The sequence below is a fragment of the Megascapheus bottae genome, chromosome 10, assembly GCF_031878675.1.
Source record: "Megascapheus bottae isolate mThoBot1 chromosome 10, mThoBot2.hap1, whole genome shotgun sequence".
NCBI classification, from domain to species: Eukaryota; Metazoa; Chordata; class Mammalia; order Rodentia; family Geomyidae; genus Megascapheus; species Megascapheus bottae.
The window spans coordinates 13,282,472-13,305,485 of record NC_143518.1 but is presented as its reverse complement, the minus strand read 5'-3'; the positions used below and the strand labels follow the sequence as shown (position 1 = coordinate 13,305,485).

Sequence of the window (23,014 nt, the reverse complement as noted above, 5' to 3'; positions counted from 1 at the left end):
GTTATAAAAGATGAATGGTTGATAGATTACCATAAAGATAAATGGATGACAGACACATGGTTGGGTATAACATATTTTTTTTCAGTTCTAGGCCTTTAACTCAGGGCCTGAGCACCATCCCTGGCTTTTCTTAAGGCTAGTACTCTACCACTTGAGCTCCAGCATCACATCCAACTTTTCTATATATATTTGAGAATTAGAATCCAGGAATACATGCATCCAAGCAAACACTCGACCACTATTTCACAATCCTGGTCTTGCATTTGTGCTGTTCATTAGTGTTGGTGAGCAGAATATAAATGGACAAGATTTATAGAATTCAAGATAAAAGTATAATTACATGTGTGTAAACTTTGAAGTCTGTCCTTTCATTAAATCTGAAATTTTAAATTTAATGTCTGAAAGCTGAAGAACATAATAGGAAAGAACACAACAGATTGCTTAAAGAAAAAAAAGAGGTGCATGTTGCTTAATACTAAATAGAAATATTGAATTTTAATTCATTTTTAAAATTAATATATATTCTAGTATACTAATTTATATACTAATATATTCATATGTCTACTAATATGCAAACAGTCTGTAACATACATATTTAACTAGAAAATGTCTCAAGTAAGGCTGTATTGCCAATTTGAATGATCATTATTTGTATATATATACATATATATATATGTATATACATATTTTTTTGCCAGTCCTGGGGCTTGAACTCAAGGCTTAGGTACTGTCCTTGACATTTTTTGCTCAAGGCTAGTGCTCTGCCACTTCTGGCTTTTTCTGTGTATATGGTACTGAGAAATCAAACCCAGGGCTTCGTGCATGTTAGGCAAGAATTTGTTAGGCAAGCACACTATCACTAAGCTGTTTCCTGCCAAATATTTGTATCTTGATCAATACCATAAACCATTTTTATCCTGGAAACATTGATTCAATAAGTAATATATAATAAAACCCAAATATACTTAAAGCTCACTAGTTGAAAGAAAATATAATTTTGGGATGTTCTTCACCAAAACAGACAAATAAATCACTAAAAATTGTAATACACATAGTAACGTTATTTTACACATACATTTGGAGAATACAATATACTTTTAGTGAGTTTGAAATGACTTCTGAAATGTTTAAATTACATGATAGTATTAAGAAGAGATGTCAGAAAATGACATTTTCTGGTAATCTACAGAAAATTCCCCGATAGTCATTTTATTGATGGCAAGCAGAATGCATGACCCTCAACTTGACACGTGTGACTTTAAAAATTGAAGGAAATTGTGTAGGATCTTGGTGAATTAAAATCTTGATTGACATAACTCTCCAATTTCTTATTAAATCAATGTCTGCTCTGTAAAAACTACATATCTACTTTGAGCTGGAAATTTTCTATCATGAAAATAAATTGTAGAAATTGATGAATGGCTTAACTTACTCACAAGTTGATAAGCCAAAAATAAATTCAAATTCAAGTTCTATAAGGACTACTGATTATAAGGTTAAAATTTAGTTTACTGAAAAATGTAAATAACTTCTTAAAATTCTAATTATACCTAGGTATGATGGCTCATACAAATGATTGTAGCTACTCAGGAAGTGAGGGCTGGCAAATAACATTTTGAGGCCAGCCTAGGCTGAAAGTCTGAGAAAAATAAATTCTGCCATACTCTAAAATAACTTGCAAAACTTTGGACTAAAGTCATGGTTAACATGGTAGCCAAGAGCAAGAAAACCAGGAAGCCCAGATAATACTCCCTGTCTGTCTGTCTGTCTGTCTGTCTATCTATCTATCTATCTATCTATCTATCTATCTATCTATCTATCTATCATCTCTATATATATCTAGCTATTGATCCATGTCAACACAATAGATGTGCTTGTTTCAAGTGTTTCTTTCCTCTGGGAAAACTTACTATCTTCCAGTATATTTTTCAAAGATATTCAAGGAACCAAAATATCTAATCAACTGCTCTCTTTTAGTCAGTATTTTATTTTTTCTTTTTTAAATAATTTTTATTGTGATTAATAGAAGGGATACATTATATTCACCAGATAGAAGGTGCATAACTTCACAAACATTGATACCCTTTCTCATGATATGGTCCCCATTTCCGTCCCACCCTCCCCCCGCTTATCTTGATTTCCCCCCTTCCCTATCCAATTTCAAATAACCAATTAAGCACATTTAAAATATATCAGATAACAAGATGAAATATTGCAACAATATGAGATAACCAAGGGACAGCAAAAGAGATGAGAGATAACATAGTATATTAAGGACAACAGTCACTCATTTTATGGCTTTTGTTTCCTTATCTTGGAGGTCCTTACATTTAGTGTCATACTATTTGGTCTAGATTTTGTTCTATTGTAAATCTCTGCTAGGAGAGCCCAAGGTTTCTACTGATTAATGCAAATGAGGGAGACTATTGGGCCTATGTTCCTTTGAGTCTGGCTTACTTCACTTAATATGATTTTTTCTAAGTCTTTCCATTTCCATACAAATAGGGCGATGTCATTCTTTCTGACTGCAGCATAGAATTTCATTGTGTATAAATACCACATCTTGTTGATCCACTCATCAACTGAGGGGCATCTGGGTTTGTTCCATATCTTTGCTATGGTAAACAGTTCAGCATTTGATTTTTAATAAAGATTTATTTTTAGGTAATGTTCACTCAAGTACAGTTATGTCATATTAATATGTAACATAGAAAATGCTTAATGTATAGTTTGTACATACTTACCTATGTCATGGTTTGGCTACCTTCCCTCTTTTCCCCCCAGGATAAATTTTGTAGCTGCAGATGACACAAAATTTAACACAGAGAAGATTTCTCAGTCTCTAGTCAATCTTATTTTCTGTCCTTCTATATTCTTTTATTTCGCAGTTTCTTAGAGTTTAACATTCATTCTCTTTTGACCTTTAATAATGCCTGTAACAAGGCTTACAGCCTCTTTCAGTTGTTTTTCTTATCTGTGCCATTCCTTTTTTATGTGTTGAGGTATGTTTTCTTTCTGTTGTGCTGTTTGCTTTTCTCTGATGTCTTGTTTTTTTCTCAGAGGCCTCTCAGTGAATTCCCTTTATTTCCATGCTTTCTTCCTGTGATACTGTCTATTCCCCTAGCAACACTTACTCAACTCCACTGTGCTCTGTCTTTCTTGAGATGGGCCAATTCCTTTCATGCTACTTTTAAGATCTTCCCAGAAAGATGAGCAATAATGTTTGTGTTGGTATTGGAATACTGCACCTAATATTTTGTAGGAAAGGTTGCAGAAAAGAGAGAGGGGAGAGGAGAGAAACAAAGACCAAGATGGAGAGAGTGATGCAGAGAGTGGAAAATAGTGAAAAAAGACTCTGATTCAAAACAATTTTATATTTTTATTAGATATGATTCTTTTTTCATTGTTATTATCTTTAAATAATTGAACAAGGGAATTTTAGCTCAGCACATCAACTTATGAGTACATTATCCATTCTATCATATTCTCCCGTATCTCTCAATCCCATTCATCCCCTCAAGTATAAATTCTGACTTTCTAAATTAAAAATAAGGTAGCCTAATTTGCACATAATGATTAGTAGATGTTCACTCTCTACATTATAAAGTTCAGTTAAAGAGGAGGTATAAGTTTTCTATTTTCTTTGTTTCTTACAACAGCTAACCATTTTTCATTATTACTCTTTGACAATATTCATCAGAAAAAGAAAAAGAAAAATCCATATTGATGTGTGCCTACCTTTCACTGAGGTGCTTCTGTCTAAAGCTACTTTACAAGTGGTCTATGAGACTTTCTTCAGCTCTACTAGACTCAAGTTTGATAATTTTTTATTAAAATCATTCTTATATAATTATCTGGTGTTCTCTGAAGCAAAAGTGCAAATTTTATGGTTTTTTGCATGATTTCTTTTCCTTTGACAGTTGATTAAATGAGGGCCAAAAAGGTAGAAATATACTCAGCCTAATGGGAATTTTCTATGTGGTTTGTTACTATGAGACAGCTAAGGCACAGTAGTGAAAAGAGAAGATACACGTGGAAGAAAGGCACAGAACCACATGAAAAAATGATCAACATAATGCATTTTTAGAGGTGAGTTATGTATTGAGTCATAGAATCATATGGTCTCTTATTCTTCAACTTTGCAAATGTACTCACAGCAATGTGTTTGCTATTTCTTCAGTATACACATTTTTCAAAGTGTAGTTACACAAACTAAATGGCCATCTTATCCCTAGATGATACAATATTATTGGACCACCATTGTGTATGCAATTTTTCCATTACAGAAATATTATTCTGAGCATGACTAAAATTTTAGGATTGTTATGTTTAGAATTCAAAATATAAGCTGACCTATATGGCTTATCGCTGCCATTGTAGCTACTCAGAAGGCAGAGGATTATGAGGATTTGTGTCCTAAGCTATTTCAGAGAAAACCTTGTTAAGATCTCAGCTCAATCAGGAAACCAGTTTTGGTGAGAAATGTCTGTAATTTCAGTAATAAGAAAGTCATCAGAAAGAGGATCTGAGGACTAATGCATCATGAATGTTAGACTCTATGAGAAAACAGAAAAAGCTTCAGGGCCTATCTAGGTAGAGTTCCTACCAAGCATGAGAACATGAGTTCAAATCTCAGTAAAATAAAATTATATAGAATAGTTCATAAATAATTCATCATATTTTGATAGGAGCAATGATAGTTTTATCTCAATGGTTGTAATTTCATGGTATGTGCTGCTGAAGAAAACAATTAGTGAAGTTTATCTTCTCTTTATAATGAACTATTAGACCATGAAATGTCTAATGCTATTAAGTATTCTTCAAAGTCCTGATTGAAATTCAATTAATCCTACCCTTTTATTTGGCAGGGTTCCTTTCTATAATTCTTTTACATTAATAAAGGTTGCAAGAATATGGTCACTTTGTAAATTAACACAGTAATCTAGTAATATTCCTGCTATATCCAAACAGGATAGGAAGTAGCTTAGTGCAAGAGAAGAGGAGAGAAAGATGAGTGAGTGTCTTCAGCAAGATAAACAGCTGTGGTGGTCTGAGTGTAGTCTACATATTGGGAAAATCTGCTAAAACTGGCCCATGCCAGGAATATATGTGTCTTGGTATTTTAAAAAAAATGTCAACTCAGTATCACTTTTCATTTGAAAAGTTAATTCTTCCTAAATATAGAATTTCAGAATTAAACAATATATCTGTTTATAATTAGAAAAATATACTCTGTACAATATGAAAGGCACTCAACGTTACTCTTTCAATAGTACCAACAAAAATTACCTGATAATATGCCTTGTTGAATTTATTGACATTTCATTTCTATTGAGATGAAGATTCTGTTGTGATGAAGTATCTCTAATATATTTTAAAAATGTAAGTACCTAAATGAATTGCTATGAATCAAAATATTTTTGCATTTCAAGATTAAGTATTTCATAGGACAGTGATATTTAATGTTCTGGATGTTATACAAAATTTATGTATATCTCATGATTATAGGTATGACTCAGATTAAAACCAGTCTTTAAAATTATATTTTTATTATCTTTAAGTAGTTGTACAAAGAATTTGCATTTCAACAAATCTGATTATAAATACAATGTATATAGATCGGTATCATTCAGTCTTACCAAGATGAAATAAAGACATGCTAGTAAGCAATATAAAAAAAGATTACATTTGAAGTTTATTATTACAATTACAAAACTTTTTTAGGGAAAACCACTCTGTATATTTTATACCTTCATAATATTGTTTCTGTGCAGATTAATTAGTGATGAATGTTAGGCTATACTCAAAAGAATTCTACTGTTTTTCACAACACACTGTGTAAAACTTGACTGCCAATAATCTACTTAATTGAATCTTTTTTTTTTTTTTTTGCCAGTCCTGGGCTTGAGCTCAGGGCCTGAGCACTGTCCTTGGACTTTCTCAAGGCTAGAGCTCTGCCACTTGAGCCTCAGCACCACTTCTGGCTTTTTTCTATGTATGTGGTACCGAGGAATCGAACGCGGGTCTTCTTGCATGCTAGGCAAGCACTTTAACCACTAGGCCAAACTCCTGGCCCTTAATTGAATCTTGTATCTCTATGTTTTACAAAAGTTTCAACCACCATAAATAACTAGAAACTCTTCACTGAATAAACCATAAATGTATGGATAACTACCTATAAATTCATTAACCAGTGTAGAATGATTACCAATGATTTTATTCATTTACCTCATAAAATTTTGAAAATAGTAGAAGCATGCATGACAGTAATGATTTGATTTGTCTTCCCACATTTGTCCTGAGAAATGCTAAACAAAAACATAAATGCCTTTATAACTGTGACATAAAATATCCTGAATCAACATTAAATTTTGAAGTTCATGATTGGAAAATCACGTGGAATATAACATATATAAATTTAGAAATAAGAGCCAGAAATCTGTGGCTCTTGGGTTAATCCTCACTACACAGGAGGCTAAGCTCTGAGGACTGTAGTTCAAAGTCAACCTGAACAAAAATGTTGCTGGGAGATGCTTATCTCCAGCTAACCACACAAATAGCAGAAGTGGAGCTATCATAGTGCATATCAATATATTTCTAAAAATCTATTTCTAAATAGATTGGTCACTTCAATTAAACTAACAGAATCCCATACTTTTTGTCCTGTCATATTTTACAAATGAAATTGGGATATATAGCTCCAAATATCTGTTATTTAGGTCATTATCTTATTGAACATAATGTATTAAAATATAAAAAAGTTATTGGTAACAGAAGTTTTATTAAATTTACTAATACACTGAAAAATGAATAATTAATGTTTTAAAATATGCTTTAATAAAGTACAAGATGCTAGATTTTTTGCTGCTATATGTTTATCTTATGAAATTTTCTTTCCCCTATATTATATTTTAATAATATACATTTAATAATATATATTTAATAAATTAAACATATCATTTTACTAGATTAACTTTGATTTATTATATTTTATTATTTGGTACACCATAATTTTCAAACTCAAACGTACATATGCTTTTTTTTGTCGGCTATGGGACTTGAACTCTGGGCTTGGATGTTGCCCCTGACCTCTTCAGCTCAAGGCTACCACCCTACCCCTTGAGCCATAGTACTACTTCTGATTTTCTGGTGATTAATTGAGATAAGAGTCTCATGGACTTTCTGTGCCTGTGCTGACTTTGAAATGTGATCCTCAGATCTCAGTCTCCTGAGTAGTTAGGATGACAGGAGTGAGCCACAGCTCCCAGAAAGTAAATATGTTTTTTTGTTTGTTTGTTTGTTTTTTTTTGCCAGTCCTGGGCTTGAGCTCAGGGCCTGAGCACTGTCCTTGGACTTTCTCAAGGCTAGAGTTCTACCATTTGAGCCACAGCACCACTTCCGGCTTTTTTCTATGTATGTGGTACCAAGGAATCGAAACCAGGTCTTCGTGCATGATAGGCAGGCACTTTAACCACTAGGCCAAACTCCCGGCCCCTAAATATGTTTTTTTTTAAAATAATTTAAGCAGATTTTTAAATCAGTGATAGAATTCCTATTTCAATGCAAATTTTATAATGAAATTAGGAATAGTAATTATAATTATGAATTATAATCATATATAACATCTTTTTATATAATTTGGAAAGAAATGTCAATTCAATGAAACTTCAAATCCTCTTACCAAAAGTTACATAGCAAAATGTGACTAAATTCTATTGCTACTGCATATGAATAATGAAAACCCTCTTAAGACCAAGAGGTATATTAGTCATAGAAACTATGCATTTCCCTCAATATAAAACAACAAGAAATAATCTCCAGTGAAAAGAATAAAAGTGGAAAAGATTCCCCTCCCACATCTTCAGCAACCACTTTTCATGAGAGAAAGGAAGAGTGGTTTGTTTACCTGTGAATCATAAGGAAATATTCTCAAAACTGAAACAAAACAATTTTGTGATTTTCTTATGAGGCTAGGAAGCCCATTTGGATGTACTGTTATAGACCATTTTTCACACAGAAAGCTCTCTAAGAGATTGACTCCAGAAACTTGATTACATACATCTAGAACTGAAAGCCAGTGATTACTGTGAATCCTATAAACAGAGCCTTTCAAAATATTTACTGTAAAATGGAAATATCTAGTCTGAAGTATAACTTAGTTGAAAGTATGAGAATATAAAATTAAAACAAAAGATAAATGAAAGCAAAATTTTAGCAGGAGTAGAACACTCATATCTGTCACATTAAATGGGAACAGAACACATAAAAATACAATAATACATGAATACAAAATACATAAAAACTTAAACAAATACTGAATATTATAAATTGAAAAATATGACCAGTGATGAATAAATGCCATAAATAGTAGGACAGCAAGTACAACACTTTGTGGATTACTCTTCAGTACATTATTAAATAATAGAAATATCATTATCTTTAGGAAACTGTCAAATGTTTCAAAAATCAACATATTTAACCAACTAAATGTAACATACCATTACAGGCTTGTACTAAGTGCAGTGTAGTTCAAATATTAAATTAAGATTCAAGTGGATTTAGTTAATCTTGCTAATACAATACTCTGAGATTTTACCTAACATTGTATGTTGATTTCACCAATAGGAAAAAAATATATTCAAGACAGAAATGTGGAAAACATCAAAGGGCACTTCAGTAATTTCTTTGTGTAGTAAGATATCACATAGATTCATTCATTTGAATGACATAGAATATCTTGGGAAATAAATAAATTTCAAACTGGAAAATTTCTGGATCACACCACTCCCACTACTGCTTTCAGATAAGTCAATGTGTTTCTCCTCATGCCATCCCTCAGAAAAGGTTTTCTGTCTTAGGGTATCATCAGTGGTCCTAAGTATTTGTTAAAATGGGCGTTGCAAAAATGTCCCCTATGGCATTCATTGATTCTTGTGGCAATTTCAACGTGTATAAGAGTACCATACAAAACAACATTTCAAAAAATATTGTATACATATTTCTATTGGAAAGATAATTCTTGCAGATACTTGCATGGCTTTTGGTAGTGCCCAGATATCAGGAGAAAAACAGCTCAAGACCACACCAAACAATACACCATCTAGGCCACATTTTAATGAATATTTCAGCACAGTGGTTCAAACCTGTGATTCAAGGAATGTTGAAGACTGAAGTCCACGGTTATTCCCAAGCAAAATACCTAGATTTATGACTGAAAGAAATAAAAACTAAAACAAAAGTGCTGAGTATATTACTTAAATGCTATTGTACTTATGTAGCCTACCCTACATTCTGATTTCAATCCCCTTCTCTAAATATCCCTAGTATATTGACTGGAAGCGTTCACATACCAGCCTAAGTATTTTGTTCATGTGTAATGGTATGTTTTATTGTGGTTCACTTGAATATCGCCATGTATCCCATCACTGCTGTTGGTTTAGCAGCAGAACATTGCTATATGTCCTTTACTAACTTTCATAAAAGAAGCATTCTTTCTATATTTTAGAGTATTCTAGATACTATAGTATTATACAGAACATTAAAATTCAATCATTGAGTTCAATGTTTATCTATATCCTTTCCTAATACTTTCCCTCATTGCTCCACACTTCTAGTTCTATGATCAGTTGTCTCTTTGCCATTTATTTGCTTGTGTTTTCTCTTCAGATGTGAAACCTGATTTCTGCACTTATCTGTGAAGTGCGTTGTGGAATGAAAGAAGTCATTCTCCAAAGAGGATTTGCGATTGCTTCCTCCAGGTACCTGGAAACAAATCTGATCAAAAGATATTTTAAATGAAATGTTTTACCTCAAGCTTTTAAGAATTACAGGATGGTGAGCATATCCTTCTGAATTATCATGTTAGGTATTTTATTTGTTGGATTTTTGTTTCCTTTTCCAGTGGTAAATTTGAGATCTCCAGTTTTATATGATGTTATATATATATACATATATATGTATTTTCTCATTCAAGATTATACAGAGAATATTATATTTGAAGACACTGTATTTACATAAGCATGTTTTATGATTCTTCCTTTATCCTCTCTCTTCTATAATTAATTCAGTCTTCAAAGAAGAATTTCGTACTCTCTTGATAGCTATGGTTTGAATTCTGGTTTTCTCAAAATACATATATCAAAACCTCATCCCTAATGCTTTGCTGATTGAAGAGAGAACAGTGAAAAAGTATTAGGTAATGAAGGGAGAGCCCATATGAATAGAATTAAAAGGCTTTTCATAGGCCATGTGAGGATCTTTTAGGAGGTGACATCGATTGGGCTTCATCTCAGCCTTAGAGGACAAACAATAGGCCATCCCTCATGCTGGTTCTCTAATCCTGGAACCTCACTGTTAGGTAGTGTGTATATATATATATATATATATATATATATATATATATATGTGCCATCCTCATTTTTTGCAGTAATTTCAGGTAAGATATGGGGCAAGGTAGAAGTTTCTGGAACTATAAATCCATGTGCACTGAATTTTTTCCACTGTTCCTAATTCTGCAATGTTTTCAGCCACTGCTCCTAATGTATTTTATGGCAGCATGAAATTACGTTTAAATAGTTACTTAAAATGGCTACTCATGATTTTTTGAAGCTATATTTTTAATGACTTGTTGTCATATTGTCTTCATGATTGCTAACATATGCTTGCAACCATTGATTGATTCTGCTGCACTTCATTGACTGTATATTGCAGGTTTTCTCAAGAATCATATTATTGTTGTATTTACTTCCTTTAAATCATGATGTATTCATGTTCTAATGTACAAATGCACCATGTGATTATCTTATGAGAGATGCTGTTGTTCCAAGAACGCTAGTTATTCATTTGCTATCATGCTTGAAAATCCAATTTTCTAATTTATCATTTCACATAATAAAAATCTTGCAGTATTACCCCTCAATATCAGAGAAACCCAATGGATAGATTATTGAAGATCTGTATTAACTAGTTTAACTGTGTGGCATAAGGCTGGCCCTACATGCAACTATTTTTTTCTTTTTATTAAATATAATAATAAAAATCAAATGCAATTAACTGAATTAATATGAAGGGCCAAGATAAATGCTATATCCTAATAGAATCCCAGTGCTAACAACTTCAAGCCACAGCTGTCTTATTTGTAGACTCAAGCAAATAACTTTAAGCTAAAGGACCAGCTAATGGATAATTAATGTTCCCTATTAAATTATATGAAGGAAAATAGCAATGTTAGCAGGTCACTGAAGTGGAAGGGAAAAAAAAAGAATCTTTGACAAACCTAATTTTTCTGGAGTTTTAAATGATGAATATAGTTACCAAGACAAGTACAATCTGATTAACTGTATATTTTTTTTGTGGGTAAAAATTTGGTATATAGGAGAAGACAGGCAGCACCGCCGCCGCCCGGGCCAGGGTCTCGGCCCCAATCGCGCACGGGGCCCTGGCCTCAGTTTCTCGCCAGGCCCGGCTATGAAGTGTCACTACAAGGCGCTGGGGGTGCGGCGCGACGCCAGCAAGGAGGAGCTCAAAAAGGCCTAGGGGAGGGACTGGGAGTTTGGCCTAGTGGTTAAAGTGCTTGCCTAGCATGCATGAAGACCCGGGTTCGATTCCTCGGTACCACATACATAGAAAAAAGCCGGAAGTGGTGCTGAGGCTCAAGTGGTGTAGAGCTCTAGCCTTGAGAAAGTCCAAGGACAGTGCTTAGGCCCTGAGCTCAAGCCCAGGACTGGCAAAAAAAAAAAAAAAAAAAAAAGGCCTATGGGAAACTGGCCCTGAAATGGCACGCAGATAAAAATCTGGATAATGCTGAAGAAGCTGCTGAACAATTTAAATTAATCCAAGCGGCATATGACGTGTTGAGTGATCCTCAGGAAAGAGCATGGTATTATAATCACAGAGAGGCCTTACTTAAAGGAGGGCTTGATGGAGAATATCAAGATGACAGCTTAGATTTGCTTCACTGTTTCACCATTAGTTGATATTCTGGTTATGGAGATGATAAAAAGGGTTTTTATGCAGTATATCAAAATGTTTTTGAAATGATTGCAAAGGAAGAACTAGAATCTGTGTTAGAGGAGAATGTTGAAGATTTTCCAAGTTTTGGATACTCTCAGAGAGACTATGATATGGTGGTCCATCCGTTCTACGCTTATTGGCAGAATGTCTGCACTCAAAAGAATTTTGCGTGGAAGGAAGAATATGATACAGGGCAAGCTTCAAACCGTTGGGAAAAAAGAGCTATAGAGAAAGAAAACAAAAAGATTCGAGACAAAGCAAGAAAAGAGAAGAAGGAGCTTGTGCGTCAGCTGGTAGCTTTCATTCGTAAAAGAGACAAAAGAGTGCAAGACCAACAGAAGCTGGTGGAAGAGCAGAATGCAGAGAAGGCCAGGAAGGCTGAGGAGATGAGGCGGTAGCAGAAGCTGAAGCAGGCCAAACTCGCAGAGCAGTACCGAGAGCGGAGCTGGATGAGCATGGCCAATTTGGAGAAGGAGCTCCAGGAGATGGAAGCACGGTATGAAAAGGAGTTTGGAGATGGAACAGATGAAAATGAAGTGGAGCAGCAGGAAACCAAAGACACACAGGATGGAAAAGACAGCGATGAAGCTGAGGAGGCTGAGTTTTATGATGATCTTTACTGCCCAGTATGTGACAAGTCTTTCAAGATAGAAAAGGCGATGAAGAACCATGAAAAATCAAAGAAGCATCGGGAAATGGTTGCCTTGTTAAAACAGCAATTGGAGGAAGAGGAAGAAATTTTTTCAAAACCTCAAGTGGATGAAAATCTGTTGAATGCCACTTCTGAGGAAGAAATGGATAATGCACCAAAACAAAAGCTTTCTAAAAAAACAGAAGAATAAGAAACATAAACCAGTACAGAATTATGATGATAATCACAATGAAAATGGAATGGAAGAGGCAATAAAGGTTGACCCAGAAGATACTAATTTAAATGGAGATAGTGCCAAAGAAGTGCAAGGTAGCCCCCCCAAGAAAATGTCACTGCAACAGAGATCATTGAACCCTGTGTCGATTTAACACGTGAAGCTAAAAGTGTTCCTAAACTCAAAGGAAAGAAAACCAAAGATATGAAAAAGTCCATCAAAATACCATCTGAACCACAAACAGTGAGTGATGTTCCTATCAGCTGTAAAGCCTGCCATAGTGAATTTCCATTCCGGAATAAGCTTTTTGACCATCTAAAGGCTACAGGTCATGCAAGAGCACCTACATCATCATCATCATCTTTAAACAGTATAACAGGTTGTCGAAGCAAGAAAGAAAAACGTAAAACCAGATAGAAATTTTGTCAGCGCATTTTTTTTAATTGTCTCTAATTTTGAAACCAAAAACTGAACTGAAATCATCTAAAGAGTTAAAAATTTCAATTTATCGCATTGTGGAAGATTATTTTTTTATCTTGTAAAAAACATTTTTTGGTTTAATATATATATTTAAAACATTTCACTAGTGATTGAATTCTACTTTTGCCATCTGAATTGACTTGAGTGTCTCAAAACAGGTAAATATTGTAAAATATGTGTCTTCTCATGAACTTAAATGTACAGGGAGAATTAAATTATTTTAACACAAAAAAATTTGGTATATGACATGTTCAACTGATGCTATACATGGATAAAATGTGCACATAGGCTGTAAGCATAGGTTACAAGCTTAATAGAGCGCTTCAGGCAAATTTTTTGTCAGTTGTGGGGCTTGAACTCTGGGCCTGGGTGCTGTCTATGAGCTCTCAAGGCTATCACTCTACCACTTGAGCCACAGCATCACTTCCAGTTTTTTGGTGGTTAACTGGACGTAAGAGTCTTGTGGACTTAAGTGTCTTGGGTGGCTTTGAATCACGATCCTCAGATCTCAGCCTCCTGAGTTGTTAGTTTACACACATGAGCCACTAGCACCAGGCTCTTAGATAAATTTTTAAAGACAGACATAGAAATACTTTGCATGGGGCCAGGAGTTTGGCCTAGTGGTTAAAGTGCTTGCCTAACATGCATGAAGACCCGGGTTCGATTCCTTGGTACCACATACATAGATAAAAAGCCAGAAGTGGTGCTGAGGCTCAAGAGGTAGAGTTCTAGCCTTGAGAAAGTCCAAGGACAGTGCTCAGGCCCTGAGCTCAAGCCCAGGACTGGCAAAAAAAAAAAAAGAAAAAGAAATACTTTGCATGTAATTTTGAATAAAGGAAGATTCATAACTTAGTCAAAGGATACAACAGTATTAATGTGATATAGTTATTTTTGAACATTTGAGTATGAAAAAACATTTAAAAGCTTCTTGGCACTGGCTCTGAGAATGTACTTTTGTTCATAATTATGGGTTTAAGCAGAGAATCAGAATGGATCAGAGGAAGCTTAAAATTCCACAGCGGAGTATTATAGACAATTTTGGTATAGCAAAAAACTTGTAGTCCATGTTACATAAAATAAAATATATTGTTCATCTAAGGTCTTAGTGTTAATGACTCCTCTGCTTCCCACCTAGCCCAAATAACTGTAGATTATGAAGAGATACATATGGATGTACGGAGGTCATCTCTTCAATTAGATATGAACACGGACTTAAGTTTTTACATTGCAAAATCTGTATGTGCCCTTTCTTTTCTTTCTCACCTTTCTCTTCCTATTTGTAAATGGGTATAAATAATATGCATGGAAAGCAAATAGCCAATAAATTATTACTCTTATGGTCTCACAGTACAATATCAAGTGGGCTTTAAAACTGTGTTTATTATAAACCATTTTTAGAGAATTATTATTTTTTTGCCAGTTCTGGGGCTTCTTTTGCTCAAGGCTAATGCTCTACCACTTGAGCCACAGCATCACTTCCAGGCTTTCCTAGGTATATGGAAGGGGCTCATGCATTCTGGGCAAATACCCTAGCAGTTTCCCAGCCATCAGAGAATTGCTATATGCATCTAATACATAGGTATACAGAATATATATTTCTGTCAAATTATATACAACTTTCAAGCCTGCATTTATTTCATCCCAAGTGTTCTTTCATTATTTTTGTTAACATCCATTTCTGATGCTATAAAAATACTTTGCTTGACACATATTAATATATTTTGTGATATAGGCCAGCTAGTATTTATCTTTCTACGAGAAAGTAGTTCATTCTTATTCTGTACTTTTTTTTCCTTTTTTCCCCATATTTGTTAGTCATTTTTGAAGTCAGTGCCTGAGCACCATTCCTAAAAAATTTTTGCTCAAGGCTAGAGCTCTGATATTTTGAACCACATTCAGTCTTCTGGTGGTTAATTGGAGATCACAATAACAGATACTTTGCTGCCTTGGCTGGCTTTGAACTGTGATCCTCAGATTTCAGCCTCCTAAATAAGATTATAGGCATAAGCCACTAGCACCTGGCAATCTTTTATTTTTAAAGGATAATTCCTCTGGACACTCATTTATCAGGTGATAGATATTTTTTTTCCCTTCATCAATCCATTTCTTTCTTTACTTAATATCTGACATGAGTCTTACTTTTGTCTATTAGTAAAAGAAGCCCTACTCACTTCTTTCAGAAAAACTCCTGTTTTTCTTTAATGGCTTCTATTTTCATATAATGTAATTAAACTTCATTTATAATTTGTAGCACTATAGATTTTGCTTCTGAAAATCTTGAAAGCTATTTTTTCACTGTATATATATGTATATAAATAAATATTATTTCCATAGTCAGTGTGTTCTAGTGATAATTAGAAATATACACCTAAAATCAAAAGTGTCACTGAGTGTTGATTTGTTTATATAAACAAAATGTCAAAATTATCCAAATGGGCAGCTGTAAGTGACATAAGCCAGAATTTTATGGAAAGATACCAAAGGAGACTAAAATAAATATAAACAAACAGATGTTGGATTCCTAAATTTCACTTCTCATTTTGTGGCCTTGGAAGCTCTAGAGATTCCTGAAAGTTGTTCAGGTATTTGCCATACAAAGCAAAAATATTTCCTTAATATTACTTACAAGTGCTTCATTACTTTACCTTTTATGTCACATCTTCTAGCAAGCACACTTAGAAAATGTATCAGCACATATATATGCACAAAATGAGACATCAATTGAGATATCTCCAGGTATGCCCCAATATCCCTTGATCACATGAAACCCTTCTATTAACAAGTTTTAAAGACACAAGATGTATCATTGTATTACTAATTTAATGTGTGCTTATATATTACTGTGTTTAATTTTTCAGATTGTCCTTTCAGTATGATAAACCAGAGTAGCTAGGATTACATGCAGAAACCACCACCAACAACCAGTCAGTCACCACTCCCCTCATTTTCTCCCGTTTTTCCCCTACTGAGCCACTTCCCCCAGTCAGTGCTTGCATTCTAAAAGTCATTACTGGGGTGCAGCATAATGATGAAAAGAGGAGAAAAAGATACAGTCTGCTACAAAATATTTGTCCTTGCAGATGTCCTTTTCTTTCTTTTTTCTTTCCTTTTCTATTTTTCTTTGTGTGTGTGTGTGTGTGTGTGTGTGTGTGTGTGTGTGTGTGTGTGTGTGTGTGTGTGTATGTGTGTATGTCTGGGGTTTTTAGTCCTCCGTCCCTCCCTACCTGCAGGAGGGATAGAGAGAACACACCCACACCAGGATGAGCTGAGAAAGGAGATTGCCCACTGACCAGCCACACCCAGCCCTCCCTCGCCAAAGGACAATCAGATGCTTCAGGGAGACCCATCAAGGCAGGAGCTCGTTTATTGAGGAAGTACATTCAGCTAATATAGGGTATAGGAGCTTATCATCACAGAGGTCAGCAGGGCGGGGTAGGTCTTCGTGTTTATTCTCCCTATAGGTAAGAAGGGGAATCATGTGCTGTCCATGAGAGCAGAAGAGTTTGGGTCCTATCCCAGAGGTGGCCTTACTTTACATCATAATCCACAGCAATGCTTTCCAGCCTGGCGCCAGGCGCCATTTTATACAGGTGCAGTCCCAAGACCAGGAAGTGATCACTGGGTCACGAGTTAGGCCTCTTTTTCTACAGCATAGGTTTCCATTTCCCTGATGTGACGTGCTCCACGTGTGTGTGTGTAAGTTCTGGATTCTGGAGTGTGACCTCGAGAGCCTGGTACCGTTCTAGCACTCTAGAATTTGAGCCACAGCTCTATTTTGCCTTTTTGGTGGCTAATTGGAGAGGTTAGAATCTCACAGATGTACCTGGCTGGCAGGCTTCAAACTATGATCCTCAGATCTCAGTTTCCTAAGTAGCTAGGATTACAGGTGTGAATATACAGTTCACGTTGTTCTAAGAAGGCATTCACATATGGAAAACAAACACTACTGATTTTTTTTTCAAATAAGATAAATGACATTGATTTCATCTAAAGTTATATTGTATCATATGAGCATTGATATTGTTAGGGATCCAGGCTGAGGAAAAAGTTCAAATCAAATCCCAAGTAACAACCACTCACTTAAAAATGAACGTTTTCTTTCCACACATCCACTAATTTTACCTTATATTGTTAATTCAATGTCTTTCTTTGAATTTAATGGAATACTTTAAGGATTTGATTTAAGTTATCAATACCAAAAAAGGAACCCTTTCTTTTCATTAAAGTTACAAACAAAATATTTAGCTATGATTTTATGTGGATATAAACATCTGAATTATGCATTACAACTTGAGGGGTTTTTGTATGATATGCATGCTTATGATTTCTAAATTTCTTTCTTAAACAGCATTTGGATTGAGTTTTACATGACAAATCACAGTGTTTGCCCATGAGAAACCTTTAGTTTTCCCTACAAAACTTCACAACAAACGATAAATACGATTTAGTAGCATGTGTGGCTAGAATCAGGAATGCACATGCCCCCTTCCCTTAAGTAAAACTAGGTACTTTCCAAATAAGATAAAATCACAGCTGTTTTAAACAGTCCTCACGTCTTCCCCTTGACCCAAACTTTGGTTTATAGTGCCCACAAAGACAATCTTTTTCTCGGAAATACCTGAACAATTACACTGTGCAGTCTTTAGTCTCTTTTACTCCACCCTCAACATCACAGTAACTTGAGCTGGATCTTATACATTGGGACCTAGTTGTTATGTAACCAATGTGAATGAGTATAAATTTTACAGTACTGTCTTACTTAAATTTTGTCCTTAAGTCTATGAGCAGGTACACTATAATAAGCACCACAAACAAATGAGAGGAGTGTGTTTGAAAGAGTGTAATACAATCCATGACATTTACAGGTGCTCAAGACTGTTTTGCAGGAATTGAATATTATGTTCATGATGTTATAGCCAAGAAAGTTACCAGTCATTATCAATAACTTTAATCAATACTACAATATCTACATTTGCTTATTTACTAAAATAATATACAAGACCTATATTAGAAAACAGGACTGCTTGCAATCCCTTAAAGATCTTAATGTTGTTCCCCAAACTGCATGTTCTGTGGTATTAGCAAAAGGTTGAGGTGTCACTATATCTGCATTGAAGTTCTAGTGCCAACATTATAAGAACTCCAATACTATGTGAGACTCAAGGCTTACTTTAGAGAACCTGTCACACTGAGTCTTCTTTCTTCAAAAGAGAAAGGAAATTTAGCTTGTAATATTAACAAATTCTCAAAGAAAAGTATTAATATACTCTGAAAATTATCTCTGAAAGTCAACATGGTTTTATGACTTTTCCAGTAGACAAAATATTATCTGATAGGTCTTTCGGGGAAAATCCCTGTATCTTATTTCCAAGATAGATTTTACATTTAAATATCTAATGACCATTTCTGAACATTATTCTAGTAAGAAGCAATTGATAGAGCTTTTTCTCCATCCACACATACTAGAAAATAATTAGAAATGACCAGCTATTTGAAGCATTTTATGATCATGAAAGAATAGTAAAACCCTCCATCTAGCTTCAATTTGCACATGAAAATTCTGACATCCAAAGATATGTGAAAAAAACAAAACAATATGTATTGACCAAGTTAAATATTTATAATAAATGTTTATGTGAGTATACTAAGTATAATATTCTGTCTTATAATCATCAAAACATAAACGTGTATTAAATTTACATTTAAAACTTACATTAATAGACACTACCTTATAATACTTAATGTAGTAAAAGTCACAATAATTATTTAAGGGTGTTAATAGTAGATGTGGCCTGAATATTAACATTTAAAAATAACTGCTGCGGAAAAGCTCCCATTTACTGGAAGATACTCTTGATAATTGAGAATCTATAGCATTTCCTCAGTGTACATAGATGAAATCACAGTCTTTATATAGAGTTTGTCAAGATTAGAAAACCTTTTTGATTACACACATTAAATTTTAAAATACATTAAAGTATTAATCTTTAATAAAATAGCATTTTTGTTTATTATTTCATGTGAATTGTATTTTCCACAGATTAAATTTATTAAATATTTTATATCTTGTTAACTTCACATTACACTTATATGTTTTTAATCAATATTATGCTATTCTAATGAAATGGTTGGATGTTATATAATTTGCAATCATATAAAAACATGAGCAAAATCAGTACAAATTATTCTATCATATATTGAGTATGATCATTTTGAACAAAACTGAAATTTAAGACCTATTTAAACAGGGGCTGGGTGCATGGACTAGAGGTAGAGTGCTTGCCTAGCATGCACGAATCCCTGGGTTGGATTCCTTGGTACCACATACACAGAAAAAGTTGGAAGTGGTGCTGTGGCTCAAGTGGTAGAGCACTAGCCTTGAGGAAAAAAATAGTGTACAAGGACAATGCCTGAGTTTAAGCCCCAGGACTCTTCAAAAATATATTTAAACCTTAGTATTATATGATTAAATTTGACTTTTCATTCTGATCAAACTGCACCCTTCCTCTCAGCTTTGTGGGCACCTAAGGTAAGTTTAAATATATTATATATTAAATGCACTCATATAATGTGAAATAAAAAGTAAAATAAATAGCATGTGAATGTATATGGATATATAGTTTTATTGTTTATAGAAAAATGCTTTGTTTAAAATGGGTGTATTTCATAAATATTTAACTAGAATCTTATACCTGCATTGATTTTTATTTTTCAGTATTGTTCTTTTGTCTTCTCTGATTCAAGGAATGTACTTTCACTTCTTATCTATCACAAAGACACTGTGCTTCTTTCTACCAATTAGTCAGGCTTTATATATTATCTACCATAGGATAAAACAATGTAACCTCCTGAGGTACATTCTCTAAGTGCTTCTTTTATTTCATACATCTGTGGGGACTGTGTGGGAGGAAGTTTAATTCTCTTATTCTCATAAAAATTAGGAAACTTGCAGCCCTTTAGGTTAAATATAAACTAATCATTAACAGGCTAAAGACAAAGAGATTATGACTGCTTTAGTCAATGCATAAATAAACAAGAAGAACTTAAATGAAACCCTCTGGTAATAGAGCGGTTTAAGAAATAAATACCATATAAGACGATGCTAAGCGAAATGAACTCCAAGATAGGGAAACAAGAGGTTTTCTTTTGTGGTTATTGTTTTAATGTACTATGTGAAGATACTTCTTTTTTCTTTCATTTTCTCCAACAATTAGTTATCCCCTGTTGTCACTCTATCGGATTTTGGTCCCTGGTGTATTGTATATATGTTTATTTGAATCAGGGAAGTGAAGGGAAACAACAAAATGATGAGACAAAGGTCAAAGGGTGAATCAGTGCAGCAATGATACAAGACAAGAGTCTGGAAATTAATGTTACAATATTATTGGGAGGCAATCTGGGGGAGGAAAAGTGGGCAGAATGAAGGAGGGGGAACAATGTATGACAAGAAATATGTTCACTACTTTATATGTGTAACTGTAACCCTTCTTCATATCACCCTGACAATAAAATTAAATAAGCAAATGAATAAAGACCAGCCAATACCATAGGAAAATTATTTAGAACAACTGGACATTTTGTTTTACACACCTGACTGAAAATTGTTCTTGATTAACTGAAACCAAAGTGTTCTATAAAAACCATTTCTGTAAATCATCATAATCATGCTATACTTCATGGTGAAAGAAGAGCCAAGATCAAGAAGTTGAATATCTGTAAAGAGATGAGTCAGGTGTTTCACAGCATGACTTGAAGGAGTAAAGTATCTTCTTGAATAATAACATCTGTATGAATTTTTATAAAGATGGGTATCCATAGAAATATCTCCAGCAATGATGGCATTTTAAATTTTCCTAGAATAAGACCACTCTCCTTTTTACAGAATGGCAGACTGAATATTCTTAAAACCATTTTCTTGTGGCAACCCACTGTCTCTTTTCCACCTATAATTATATAAAGGCCCTACAGACACTTCCTTAGAAATCTTTTCACCTATTCTGTGCCTGTATCCATGAACATGTGTTTGCTGAGGCAGCAAAAAATTTGTCTTTTGTTGAATTATTTTTAGATTTTAAAATACTAACTTTGAACATTACCAACATACAATAAAATTTTGACTTTTCTTCTCATTTAATCAGGAAAATACAGAACCTCAAATAAGACAACTCCAAATCTACCAATGACAAATATGCTCCTTATTTTTAAATATAAATGCGGATTTTGCTATCTGGTCAGTAGTATAGATCAACATCACATGATATGGAAACCTGCACTGGATTCTCTGATACAGTCAATCATAAGCTTTATCAGTTTTCCCTTTTCTCTAAGGAAAATCTAATTTTTTTTTCTAAATTTAAAACTCTGCCTCCTATTAGTTTCACATTGAGTATTTCTGAATATGTGATTGCAATTCATATTTTAAATTATCTATGTGTAAAACGTAGAACCAGTAGTACTTGTTGCCAGGATATTAGTATTTCAGTTTCAAGTCAAGATATATTTTACTTTATTTATTTATTTATCTATTATTTCTTGCCATTTCTGGAACTTGAACTCAGGGCCTGAGCACTGTCCTTGGGCTTTCTCAAAGCTAGAGCTCTACCACTTGAGCTACAGTACCAATTTTGATTTTAAGATATATTAATATGTATGAATTACTTAAAATGTGTCCCAATTTGAGAAAGGATGAATCGGAGGCATAGAATGTCTAAATAATTGGAACATTTTTCTCTTAGCAGAAATTATCTCACCAGGTCACCTTAACAAAGTAATAGTAATCAATCAATACAGTTCTTGTATGTGAAAGACCATAAAATTTGTCTTCACTACAGAAGTTTCTATAGATCTTGTGTATAAAGTTATACAATTTAAAATTTACACAGAAAATTACAATAAAATTAGTAATGTTCCCACCACTTTGCCTAAGTCCGTAATGAGTTGGTTTCAGTTGTTTGAACAGAAAAAAATTAGTTCAAAACTAATTAGCTAGTACAAAGACATAATTGCAAAAGACATTCAACATTTTAAAAAGCAAATGGATTTATAATATTTGAGTAGCCTATTAAGACTATGTGTCTTAAAATATAAGGCATATGGCTTACTGTTTGATACTAACATGTAAAAGATGATTTATCATCAATCAAAACACTGTTAAATATCTCAGATCTTTCATCCATAATTACACTAGTGGTTTTGTGGCATTCCTTTTGCGGTATAAATAATTTTGTGATTTATTTCATTGTTAATATGCTAGTTTTCTAGCTAGAAAATCTAGTGTTTTGTTATAAAACCATGTCTTTTCTTCATTCCACCATCACAATCTATAGGAATATTAAAAAAAAACATATCAACTTATCAACTCCTATCAACTGCAACAGTTGATTGTTTTGATACAATTCTACAGATAAATTATAAAGAATAACTGATATTAAATAATAAAAAAATTCAAGTGAAATTGCTAGTTATCTAACTCTTGCCTAGAAAATAATGAATTACCAGTTTTACTATTTTCTAAAGTTTAGAAATCCCTTTAAATTTAGCAGACAAAATGTGTGTGAATGTTTTATATGTCCTTAATTTGATAAAAATTGTGGGATTATTTGTCTAAATATTATCTAAGTAAGAAAATGTGCATTGGTTCTAACAATAAACTATTG

General features: G+C 33.7%; 1 pseudogene; it reads left to right on the top strand.

Annotated features, from left to right (window-relative positions):
• LOC150057614 (dnaJ homolog subfamily C member 21-like) overlaps positions 1 to 13,386 on the top strand; it is a 79,832-nt pseudogene extending 66,446 nt beyond the window's left edge.
• Positions 13,387 to 23,014: the final 9,628 nt, after the last annotated feature.